Source organism: Erinaceus europaeus, chromosome 2, assembly GCF_950295315.1.
Source record: "Erinaceus europaeus chromosome 2, mEriEur2.1, whole genome shotgun sequence".
In the NCBI taxonomy this organism is placed as follows: domain Eukaryota; kingdom Metazoa; phylum Chordata; class Mammalia; order Eulipotyphla; family Erinaceidae; genus Erinaceus; species Erinaceus europaeus.
In genome coordinates this window covers 58,916,755-58,930,276 of record NC_080163.1, presented here as the reverse complement: position 1 = coordinate 58,930,276, position 13,522 = coordinate 58,916,755, and positions in this window count along the sequence as shown.

Below are 13,522 nucleotides of genomic sequence, written 5' to 3'. Positions count from 1 at the left end.
ATAGTCACATGCCAAATTCATAAAGTCCTGCCTCCCTAAGGGAAGGAAACAAGTAGCCAGAGCCTAAGATGAACTTGCAGGGAACTGGGCATGTTTTAAACTCCATAAATGCATGTCCCTAGTAAGCAAACCACATCCTCCAGCATCATGTCCCATTCCACCATCTGGGAAGATACTTTTTCTCTTTTCATTTGCACTATTTCTGCAATATCTGAGTTGTTATAATTTGAATTTAAAGATACCAGACTTTTAGGTGGAGTAGAAGCAGAACTTGAAAAAAGTCCTGAAAGTAATAGATCTCTTGATACTTAATCAACAACCACCTTTCTTAACACAAGAGAGTAATTAGTCCCAGAGGTGAGAACTCATTTAGGCAATCATACTAGGCTTGATACAAACAACATTTCATGTGTTAATGAATGTGTATACTCAACTATCAGGCTGGTGATAGTGATAATGATGATAGTTCCTACATTTGTATATTGTTGGCAACATTATTCTCTCTCCTCAATCTCTATGCTAATAAACCATAAAGGATTTCTGGAAAAATCTGGCATGGGGACATTCTCTGCAAGATCTTCTCATCTTACCAATTTTGGATAAGGGTCAAGTCAGTACAAACTGAAAGTAATCTCAGTAAAGCCTTTTTGCACAATATACTTTAAAACAAGTTACTGAAGAAGACATACTGTGTTGAATAAGAGGCTTTCTGGGAAGAGATCAACTTGAAATATTTGAACTTACATTTGAATGAACACACCACAATCAAAACATACTGAATACGTTATTCTATTACATACACCACTAAAACTATTGAACTAGAAAGAAAAAAAGGAGAAAAAAGTAGGAAAAAGTTGAACATGAAGGCACAAAAATCAAGTGACTTTTGGACAGCAATACTTTATGCCAAAAGAAATTCAATTGCATTGGGTTACTCAAGGAGATGGCAAACAGACACATGAAAACGTATTTGTCATCTTTTATTATTAGGAAAAATCAAATCAAATAATAATCATAAGTCATTGCACATTTGTGAGAATGAGTATTACCCTAAAGACAAGAACAAGTTTGAAAGAGGCTATATAGAAAAAGAAACCCTTGGGCAGGGGTAGATAGCATAATGGTTATGCAAAGAGACTCTCATGCCTGAGGCTTTAAAATCCCAGGTTCAATCCCCTGCACCACCATAAACCAGAGCTGAGCAGTGCTCTGGTAAAAAAAAGAAAGAAAGAAAAAGAAACCCTTGAGTACTGTTACTAGGAATGTAAACTGATCATCAATTAGAGTAGTATAGATGTTTCATAAATAAATTGTGACATCACAAATACATCTAAATAGGTTATAAGTGACTTTCTACTTTGAAGCATAACAGACATCACCTATAAATCACAGAGAAACTTCATCAACTCATAGCCTATTTGAGTGAAAAATCCATACATCTGTGGAGGTAGATTGCTGACTGTGGGGCCAGACAGTGGCACACCAAGTTAAGCATTCATTATTATGCACAAGGACAAGGGTTCAAGGCCCTGGCCTCCACTTTCACGAGCACTGAAACAGTGCTACAAGAATCTCTCTCTCTCTCTCTCTCTCTCTCTCTCCCTCTCTCATTATCTCTCTCTCTCCTCTAAATTGTTCTGTCTCTATACAAAAAAGGTAGGCAAAGGGAACCGTAGACAGGAGGCGTGGATTTCCGTATAGGCACTGAGCCTCAGAAATAACCCTCATGACAAAAATAAATTAATAAAATAAATTTTAAAAAAAGATTACTGAGGGAGTTGGGCGGTAGCACAGCGGGTTAAGTGCAGGTGGCGCAAAGCACAAGGACCGGTAAGGATCCGGGTTCAAGCTCAGGCTCCCCACCTGCAGGGGAGTTGCTTCACAGGCGTTGAAGCAGGTCTGCAGGTGTGTCTTTCCCTCCTCTCTCCATTTCTCTCTGTCCTGTCCAATAACGACGACATCAATAACAACAATAATAACTACAATAATGAAAAACAACAAGGTCAACAAAAGGGAAAATAAATAAATAAATAAGATTACTGAATATGGAACATTGAATTGGAGAACAGAAAAAGGAGAAGGAAGGGTATTACTGCCATAGCAGCAGCTACTGCTAATGGTTTACCGAGTTGGGGAGAGGCAAAGGCCATGGACGCCTACAGTTCCCAACATCATTGAGCTTCTAGGTGGTGCTGCTGGCAGAGACTGAGGGCTGAAATAAAGTACTGAGTCTTGTTGAGTTAGACTGGTGACAGAAACTGAAGGCTGAAATAAAATACTGAGTCTTGTTGAGTTAGACTGATGACAGTATGGAGAGGTGAGATTCCTCCACTCATTTATACAGAGAACATAGAGGCACAAAAATGAAGTTCACAACAACTCAGAAATGCCAACACAACAAAGCTTAATGGAGTTAGACAATCTCCCACTCATAAAAGCATGCAGATAGTGGCAGAAAAGAGATACAGAGACAGAGTGAGTTTTTCATCCAAGAATTTGAGAATGCATATTTAAATTTTTCAGAGGGGGCGGTAGCCCAGCAGGTTAATCTCATGTGGCATGAAGCGCAAGGACCGGCCTAATGATCAATCCTGGTTGGAGCCCCCAGTTCCCCACCTGCAGGAGCGTCACTTCACAGGCGGTAAAGCAGGTCTGCAGGTGTCTATCTTTCTCTCCCCCTCTCTGTCTTCCCCTCCTCTCTCCATTTCTCCTCTGTCCTATCTAACAACGACAACATCAATAACAACTACAACAAAAAACAACAAAGGCAACAAAAGGAAATAAATAAATATTTAAAAAAAAAATCCAGGTAGCAGGATGGTGAAGGATGACCTAGGTGGAGGATTAGAATGTTATGCAAAAAAATAAGAATTATTACACATGTACCAACTACTCTACTTACTATCAACTATAAACCATTAGTCACCCCCCCCCATAAAAAATTGAAACTAAAATAAAATGGATCCTTCTTAAACTTACAGTTGATTGACCACAACATCGGGGATACTCATATGTAGGTGCTTTTGTAAGTGGGGAGATTAGATCTAAGTTATCTTGACATCTGAAGTACATAGTGTCAGAAACTCCAGTTTTGGAAGTCAAGGCGGTAATGCAGTGGATTAAGTACAGGTGGCTTAAAGTGCAAGGACCTGTGTAAGGATCCTGGTTCAAGCCCCTGGCTCCCCACCTGAAGGGGAGTCCCTTCACAGGCAGTGAAGCAGGTCTGTAGGTGTCTATCTTTCTCTCCCCCTTCCTGTCTTCCCCTTCTCTCTCAGTTTCTCTCTATCCTATTCAACAATGACAACAATAGTAACTACAATAATAAAACAACAAAGGCAACAAAAGAGAATAAATAAATACTTTAAAAAAGAAGAAGAAGAAACAAAGAAACTCCAGTTTCTGTCACTCTCTGATCTCTGGAGGGGGGAGAATTCCAGAAAATGGATACAAATAGCACAATGAATAAAATTTTTTTAATGAAAAAAAACAGTGAAAATAAACAGGCTCTCCATCTAAATTTTAAAGGCACCTTCAATGAAAAAAATTCAATTACGCAAAAAAAAGTGAACAATAAACACAAAGCAGAACTTGAACTGGGTCTGGTGTATTGCACCAAAGTAAAGGACTCTGGGGTAGGGAGGTAGAGTTCAGGTCCTGGAACATGATGTCAAAGGAAGACCTAGAGGGGGGGTTGAATTGTTATATGGAAAACTCAGATTTGTTAAAAGGCTAGATGTTAAAAGGCTAATGCTTATACAAAGAGATTCTTGTTCCTGAGGCTCCAAAGTCTCAGGTTCATGGTGAATTCACCTTCTTTACCCCATCTTGGATGGAGCAAAAAGACATCATGTTAAGTGAAGTTAATCAGAAACAAAAGGTCACCGATTATCAGAGACTATGCAAATAAAGACAACGTTGAGATACCACTTCACCCCTATGAGAATGGTATACATCAAAAAGGACAGCAGCAGCAAATGCTGGAAAGGCTGTGGGGACAAAGAAACCCTTCTGGGATGAATATGGCATGATCTCACTCTCATGCAGAAGTTGAAAAACAAGATCAGAAAAGAAAACACAAGTAGAACCTGAACAGGAATTGGAGTATTGCACCAAAGTAAAAGACTCTGGGGTGGGTGGGTGGGGAGAATACAGATCCAAGAAGGATGACATAGGACCTAGTGGGGGTTGTACTGTTATACGGAAAACTGGGAAATGTTATGCAAGTACAAACTATTGTATTGACTGTTGAATGTAAAACATTAATTCCCCAATAAAGAAATTAAAAAAAAAAAACCCTCCTGTACTGCCGGTGGGAAGGTAAATTGGTCCAACCTCTGTGGAGAGCAGTCTGAAGAACTCTCACAAGACTAGACATGGACCTTCCATATGACCCAGTAATTCTTCTCCTAGGGATATACTCCCAGGACTCTATAAGACACAATCAAAAAGATACTTGTACACCTATGTTCATAGCAGCACAATTCATAATAGCTAAAACCTGGAAGCAACCCAGGTGCCCAACAACAGATGAGTAGCTGACAAAGCTGTGGTATATATACACAATGGAATACTATGCAGCTATTAAGAACAATGAACCCACCATCTCTGACCCATCTTGGATGGAGCTAGAAGGAATTATGTTAAGTAAGCTAAGTCAGAAGAATAAAGATGAGTATGGGATGAACCCTCTCATCAACAGAAATTGAGAAAGAAGAACAGAAAGGGAAACTCAAAGCAGGATTTGACTGAATTTGGAGTAGGGCACCAAAGTAAAAACCCTGGTTTTTACTGAAGGTGAGGGTGGATGTTTGCTGGTCCCAGTTCAGGGCACCAGATGCCAGGCTAGCTTCAAGGGCAGGAGAGAGATGACCTAGGAATCATGGCTGAGCTGGGAAGCAGTTCAATCTTTATTGGTGAGCGGGGATGCAGTTCAACAATCTAATCCCTATTCATTAGAAAATACTGTCCTTTATATCTCCTGAGGCGGAAGTGTCAGGAAGAGGAAGTACATAGGATAGGAGGTGGGGAGAAGGAAAAAGCATGAACTAGTGGGGATTAAACCAATGAAAACAATGATTATGTAAATAGACCACAGCATTGAGCAATACAAGTGAACCTAATGTGATGATCAAAACAGAAGGTCTTATAAGCAGAATTTAGAAGCATACCAACATTTCCCCCTTTCTTTTTAACTAATGGCCATAGTACCAGGAGTGTGGGGTGAACAGAAACCTATATCGTACAGGCATTTTCAAAAGAACTGGCACAAGACAGGGAGGAACAAGTAGGAGAGCAGCAAGAACCAGTGTGATGCCAAGGGGAGGCCTGAAGGGGCGTTTCCTGCCTCAAAGGGTAGGGCCTACCAGGTGAAAGGGCATTTCCTGCCTCTAGGGGCATCTCTTGCCTCAAAGGATGTTTCCTACCTCTGTGGGCATCTCTTGCCTCTGGGGGCATTTCATGTTTCAAAGGGTGTTTTCTGCCTCTGGGGACAGGACCTAGTAAGGAGGGAGGGTTCCTGTATGGGGACAGGGCCTGGAGGTGAGGGGGCATGGCATATAGAGTCCCAAGGCATATGGCTGCAAAGTCCATGGACTGCTGCATTCAGTCTTTGGGAAACCCAGCAGCATAAGGGGAAGCTTCATGGGGTGCAGGGTGGTGGGGCTGGTGGTGTGGATGGGATGGGACACAGCCTTTTTAGTGGTGGGAATGGTGCTTATGTACACTCCTGTTAATTTGTACTCAAAAAAATCATTAATATGAGAGGAAAAATTGATTGTGTGTCTCAAACTTTTTAAAGCACATATCGAGTATTTTTAATACATAGCCTGAGTCTTTGATATGTAGACTCTCTCAACAGCCTAGAACAGGGAAAATAGAAGCAACCAGTGGCACAGCTATATACAAATAATGTCAAAATACATAAATTATGGTGATGTTGTGTATGATACAGCAAATCCTAACAAAGGGATTTTTCATAGTTAACCCAATTGCCAAATAATGTGATTATAGCAATAATTATCTATTGTCTTTTTAACCCTAAGATCGCAGGAAACTCCCACTACCGAGCCTATATTTACCCCAGTCCTGGAACCTCTAGGGTGGGGCTCACTTTCCTGCATGCTTCTCTCAAGTCAGTCCAAATGATATTGCACCCACTGATCCCAACCTAATTAACACAGTGAGTACCACCTTAGCATGCTTCATTTCAGACTGTGTCTAGAGATGTCAGGAATGGAATGTCAACCCTTCAGCCTCATTACTCGGGTAAGACCTTTCCTTTCATAGGATTCTCTAATTCCATTCCAGGTGGTTGACTTCCTAACAAAGACCCAAAACTTAGATATAGATGAGGTCCCATGAGATAGAGCATATATTCACATGTAGCCATAAATTAGGGCAAAATATATACCTGAAAGCAAAAGTACACAATACTCTGCAGTGAGTCAGTATAAAGTTCCTATAGTGGGGGTTGTATTGTTAAATGGGAATCTGGGGAATGTTATGCATGTATAAACTACTGTATTTACTGTTGAATGTAAAACATTAATTACCCAATAAATAAATAAATTATAAAAAATAATAATAAATAAAGTTCCTAATGAAATAGTATCTAATTAGACTTAGATACCCTCCTCACCTACTTCCTTTTACAGTTCTCTCACTCACTCCAAAGCTAACCTTATCAAAGCAAGGATTGCAAAAGCTGAATAAGGGCAAGAGACTAGCATACTTTAATGATGACTCTTTAGTCACTGTCAGGCCACCCCATCTGCTAGGGCCCTATTCAGGGAGTCCTGAGATTCCCAAACAGACATGATGGGCCTAGACCTCAAATAAATCCCTCTCAACTTGTTACTGGCCATCTTTATCAGGAACAACAAAATAGACCCTTTTGTGGGTTCCCCCATAGGACCTTGCCCTCAACTTGGATCAACAATGGTAGAGAATGTTCCATCCTCCAAAGGGAGGATGGACAACATACTCTATGCTACACCTGAAGAAGATGAGTCAATATTGGGGCAGCTTGTAATATTCCTACTCATGACCACAGAATGTGAGCTCAGGCGAAGGGTAGATAGCATAATAGTTACGCAAACAGACTCTCATGCCTGAGGCTCCAAAGTCCCAGGTTCAATCCCCCACACCACCATAAGCCAGAGCTGAACAGTGCTCTGGTTAAAAAACAAAAAAAGAAAAGAAAATGAATGTGAGCTCAGATCTACAGGGATGCAGAGGTCACATAGGCTCCTAAGCTAAATATGGGCCCCAGACCAAATCAAGTAGATGGGGTTTACATTCAACAATATTTATACACCTTTCCCATTTTAGGGAGCTACTCTCTTCCCTGATCCAGCTTTCTGTTCCTTTTCCAGCCATGACATCATCACCTCAAACAATAACTTGGATCTATCTGCATATCAGATTTCAGGATCAGGGAGAAAAAAACTAGTATAGCACAGGCCCTTTGGAATATAACTAAAATATGCCTACTAGCTATCTACAAAATGGAGACTCCCTCCAACTCTTCATCTGCACTATTCCAGTCTTTAAGTTCATGACTGATCAACAATTTGTTTGGCTTTATATGTTAACTCTCTTTTCAGCCACCAGGTTCCAGATGCTAGCATGATGCTGACCAGACTTCCCTGGACAGACAACCCCACCAATTTGTCCTGGAGCTCAGCTTCCCCAGAGCCCCACTCTACAAGGGAAAGAGAGAGGCAGGCTGGGAGTATGGATCGACTTGTCAACTCCCATGTTCAGCGGGGAAGCAATTACAGAAGCCAGACTTCCTGGGTCCATAGTCTCAGAGGGATAAAGAAAAGGAAAGCTCTCAAGGGAGGGGATGCAATGTGGAGTTCTGGTGGTGAGAATTGTGTGGAGTTGTACCCCTCTTATCCTATGGTTTTGTCAATGTTTCCTTTTTATAAATAAATTAAATTAAATAAATAAATAAATCTTCAAAAAGGGGAGCAATCTGCCAGAAGTGTTGGAATTACGAAGGCCTGAGGCTTGTTACTTGCTTCCTCCCCTTAGGGAGGCAGAACTTTATGAATTGACATGTAACTGTGAGGCTGAACCAGGGTTTTGGGGGTTGGGGAGTATAGGCAGGAATCTGGATGGTGATTGTGGTAAGATTTTTTTGTGTGTGGTAAGACTGATATACACATGCATAGGTATGAAACTGTACTAAAATTTTATAGTATTGTAAATTACTGTTAAATCCATAAAAAGCAAGAATGGAGGTAAAGATGATATAAAAGATATTTATCAGTACAAAGTAAATACTCCTTAAATATTAGTTACTATGATCATTTTTAATTCCTGTCAAAACTCAACTCCAGGTCTATTTCTAAGTTATTAAATTTATTGAAAATTTAAATATATGTATATTTATGTATTGTACCACCAAAGTAAAGAACATTGGGGTGGTGGGGGAGTGTTCAGGTCCTGGAACAGGATGGCAGACGTATGTGGGGGATTAGAGTGTGATCTGGAAAACTGAGAAATATTACACTTATACTAACTAGCATATTTTACTGTCAACAGTAAGCCATTAATCCCACCAATAAAGAAAAAAAGAGATATTTAATATTAAAAATCTACACACTAGAATTATATTTTGAAATAGGAATTCATCAAACATTTAAACATTTAGTTGAAATGTTCACTTGTAAGCTTTAGAAAGAATAATCAGTGTAATAATACTAGGTATCTCTATCTCCCAAAACAGATTATAGTTTTTAAATACCATTTTCCTATTAAAGAAACTAAGCAGACTCTGCTGATTCCATGTCTGACACAAGAAACATACAAGACAAATTTGGGACATCTCGTCATTCTAGATGTCCAGAAGTCTAACAAAAAGCTAGGTTCTTTGGCAAAGAATTCAGAAATCAGTTTGCAAGAACTCCCATTTGCCAAATACAGGGCAGTTTGAATTTCAGTAAAGATGATCACTGCAATGAATTAAGACCATCATTAATACTTAAAATTGAGATTTTTGTAATAAAAAATTTAAAAAGTACTATATGACAATCAGACTGATCTTGAAATACAAGTCTGATCTTGAAAGCTAATGAATGGGGGAAATTAGGATTTTTACCCTGCCTTGCTTGTGGGATTTATTCCAATGGATAAACAAAAAACAAAGAGGATAAAATGTCTTTCTATGAAAGTATTCCAGCTAATGAAAATATATTATTATTTTAGGAAATCACATTTTCACACATCGAGCCTCAACAGTGTAACATTAATACCACAAAAGGCAAATGAAACATGCAATGGCTCATGATGAAGAAACATATCACCACATTCACCACATTCTTGCCAAAGGGACACAACCTAGATGTGATCAAACCTCTGAGTCGGTCTGCAAGAACTGGCTATAGTTTACAAACTGTAATATTCTGATTAGAGGAAACTACACATTGAACTGTGTAATAGATTATAGTGTAATAAAAGGATGAAAGGGATATTTTGAATTAAAACACATCTTGTATTGTAAAAAGTAAGAAGGAGAGGAGTCGGGTCGTAGAGCAGTGGGTTAAGAGCAGGTGGCACAAAGCACAAGGACCCGAGTGAGGATCCCAGTTTGAGGCCCCGACTCCTCACCTGCAGGGAAGTCGCTTCCCAGGCAGTGAAGCAGGTCTGCAGGTGTCTTTCTCTACCCCTCTCTGTCTTCCCCTCCTCTCTCCATTTATCTCTGCCCTATCCAACAACGATTTCAATAATTACAACAATAAAACAAGGACAACAAAAGGGAATAAATAAATAAATAAATAAATATTTAAAAAGTAAGAAGGAATAAACTAAATCATAATGCCTTTGAGTGATAAATCTGTTAAGATGTGGAAGTGGTTATTATGAAGTCAACTGGAGGCAACTTTGGAGGCAGAGACAAATATAACTGAGGTGGCTGTGGGGAGCATTTAGAGGGTGCCTGGTCAGGTTCTATTTTTTACATGGAGAGCATTTATAAGAGTGGTACCTTGGGGCAGGGCGGTGACGCACTTGGTTAAGCGCGTACATTACAGTGCGCAAGAATCCAGGTTCAAGCCCCTGGTCCCCACCTGTAGGGGCCAAGCTTCATGAGTAGTGAAGCGGGGCTGCAAGTGTCTCTCTGTCTCTCTTTCTCTCTGTCTTCTCCTCTCAATTTCTCTCTGTCTCTATACAATAATAAATAAATAAAACATTTTTAAAAAGAGTGGCACCTTATAAAACACATTGTTATATATTGGTTTTCTGTATCTGTGCTTGATGTGAAATATCAAAATAAAAAACAATTTTAAAATTCTAATCTACCTGGAATTTATTTCTGAGTTTGGAAAATGGTGGTGACCTAATTTAATTTCTTTCATTCAAATGACTAGTGAACCTATAGAAATTAATGAGGGTCAATGGTCCAGGAGGTGGTACAGTGGATAAAGCATTAGCTTCATGCATGAGGTCCTGAGTTCAATTCCCCAGTAGCACAGGTACTAACTAGAGTGATGTCTGGTTCTCTCCCTCTGTCTCTCTCTCTCTCTCCTCCTCCTCCTATCTTTCTCATTAGTACATAAATAAAAAATTTTTTAAATATATATTTTTAGTTTTTTTATATTTATTTCCCCTTTTGTTGCCCTTGTTTTTTATTGTTTTTATAGTTATCATTGTTGTTGTTATAGATGTCGTCGTTGTTAGGACAAAGAGAAGTGGAGAGAGGAGAGGAAGACAGAGAGGGGGAGAGAAAGACAGACACCTGCAGACCTGCTTCACCACTTGTGAAGTGACTCCCCTGCAGTTGGGAAGCCAGGGGCTCCAACAGGGATCCTTCAGCCGGTCCTTGCACTTGGCGCCACGTGCGCTTACACCCGCTGCACCACCACCCGACTCCCAAAAAAAAGAATTTAATGAGGGCCAGATACCCAAGTGACAAGTCATAGGATGTTAGTCACAGGGTGATTATTTCCCTTAAAGGAATAGTTGGACAAGGGAGTTGGGCGGTAGCACAGCGAGTTAAGCGCAGGTGGTGCAAAGCTCAAGTACTGGCTGAAGGATCCGAGTTCAAGCCCCCGGCTCCCCACCTGCAGAGGGGTCATTTCACAGGCGGTGAAGCAGGTCTGCAGGTGTCTATCATTCTCTCCCCCACTCTGTCTTCCCCTCCTCTCTCCATTTCTCTCTGTCTTATCCAACAACGAACAGCATCAACAATGGCAATAATAATAATAACTACAAGGAGTCCACAACAACAAGGGCAACAAAAAGGGGGAAAAAATGGCCTCCAGGAGCCGTGGATTCATGGTGCAGGCACCGAGCCCTGCAATAACCCTGGAGGGAAAAAAGAAAAAAAAAAAAAAAACTTGGGTGAAGTGACCTGACAACTAGCAAAGTAGTGTCAGACTTGCAAGTACAATGTTCTAAGTTCAAACCCTGAAACCACATATGCCAGAGAGATGCTCTGGTTCTTTCATTCTCCTTGCCCCTACCATCCCACACACCCCCATGCCTCTAACTAATTAATAAATAATTTAAATATGTATGAGTGGGAGCTTGGGAGACAGAATAATAGTTATGAAAAAAACTCACATGCCCTAGGCTCTGGTATTCTAGGTTCAATCCCCAACATCACCATAAGCCAGAGCTGAGCAGTGTTCTAGTTTATATCTCTCTCTGTCTCTTTGTTTTTCATTAAAATAAAACAAACAGTAGTCTGGGAGGTGGCGCAGTGGATAAAGCCTTGGACTCTTAAGCATGAGGTCCTGAGTTTGATCCCCAGCAGCACATGTATCAGAACGATGTCTGGTTCTTTCTCTCCTCTTATCTTTCTCATTAATAAACAAATAAAATGTTTTTAAAAATTAACTTTCAAAAAAATAATAAATAAAATAAAACAAACAAAATACTTTTTAAAAAATAGGTAGCAAGTTTCAGGTACTATGACTTCCTGACTTCCCTGGGCACACAACCTCACCAATGTAACCTCACTTCTCCAGAACCCTACCCCACTAGGGAAAGATAGAAACAAGTTGGAGGTCTGGATCTACCTGACAACATCCAGGTCCAGTGTAGAAGCAGTTACAGAGTAGTTAATTAATATGAGAGGGGGAAAATCAATTGTATGTCTCAAAGTTTCTCAAAACACAAACTGAATCTTTTTAATATATAGGCTGTGCATTTGATATGCGGACTCTCTCAAAAGCCTAGACCAAGTAGATTAGAAGCTTCCAATAGCACAGCTATATACAAGATACTGGGTACTGTCCATCAAACCCTAACAAAAGGACTTTTCAAAGTTAACCCAATTAACAAATAATGTGATGATAACATTAACTATCGATTGTCTTTTTGAACCCTAAGACAGCAGGAACCTCACATCTCCACTATAGAGCCTCTACTTCCCCCAGTCCTGGAACCCTTGGATAGGGCCCACTTTCCCGTATGCATCTCCCAATCCAAACCAAATAATATTGCATCCGCCGATCACAACCTAACCAACGCAACGATTGCCACCTCAACATGCTTCACCTCAGACTGTGTCCAGAGACTTTACATGTGGAATGACAACCCTTCAGCTTCATTACTCGGGTGAGACCTTTCCTTTTATAGTACACTCTAATTTCATCTCAGGTAGTTCACTTTCTAACAAAGTCCCATAACCTAGATATACACCAGTTTCTGTGAGAGAGAGCTTATGTTCACACGTACCCATAAACTACTGCAAAATATATACCTGAAAGCAGAAGTACACTAGAGTTTGCAGTGAGTACCTCCCTAACACTTCCTCTCCATTATTCCAAGCTTGGGATCCATGATTGCTCAACAAATTATTTGGCTTCGTATGTTAACTCTCTTTTCAATCACCAGGTTCCAGATGCCACCAGGATGCTGGCCAGGCTTCCCTGAATTGAAGACCCCACCAATGTGTCCTGGAGCTCAGCTTCCCCAGAGACACACCTTACTAGGGAAAGATAGATGCAGACTGGGAGTATGGACCGACCAGTCAACGCCCATGTTCAGCGGGGAAGCAATTACAGAAGCCAGACCTTCTACCTTCTGCAACCCTCAATGACCCTGGGTCCATGCTCCCAGAGGGCTAGAGAATGGGAAAGCTATCATGGGAGGGGGTGGGTTATGGAGATTGGGTGGTGGGAATTGTGTGGAGTTGTACCCCTCCTACCTTATGTTTTTGTTCATTAATCCTTTCTTAAATAAAAAATTAAAAAAAAAAAAAAAGAAGCAGTTACAGAAGCCAAATCTCCCACCTCTGCTCTCCATAAAGAATTTTGGTGCATGCTCCCAGCAGGGGAGAAATGATAGTGGGATGATGACCAGAGAGCTCTGAACTCCAACTCCATCAGGACCCAGAGAGAAAAGAGGAAAAAAGAAAAGAAACTCAGAAATAGTAGTAAGTGTAGCTATGACTTAGAAAGGAAGATAAAGCAATACTATGGAGGGGGGCGCAAATATATACAAATACAGACAGACAGATAGTTGTAGAAATAATAGCCTACGGGAGCTGGGCAGCGAGTTAAGTGCACGT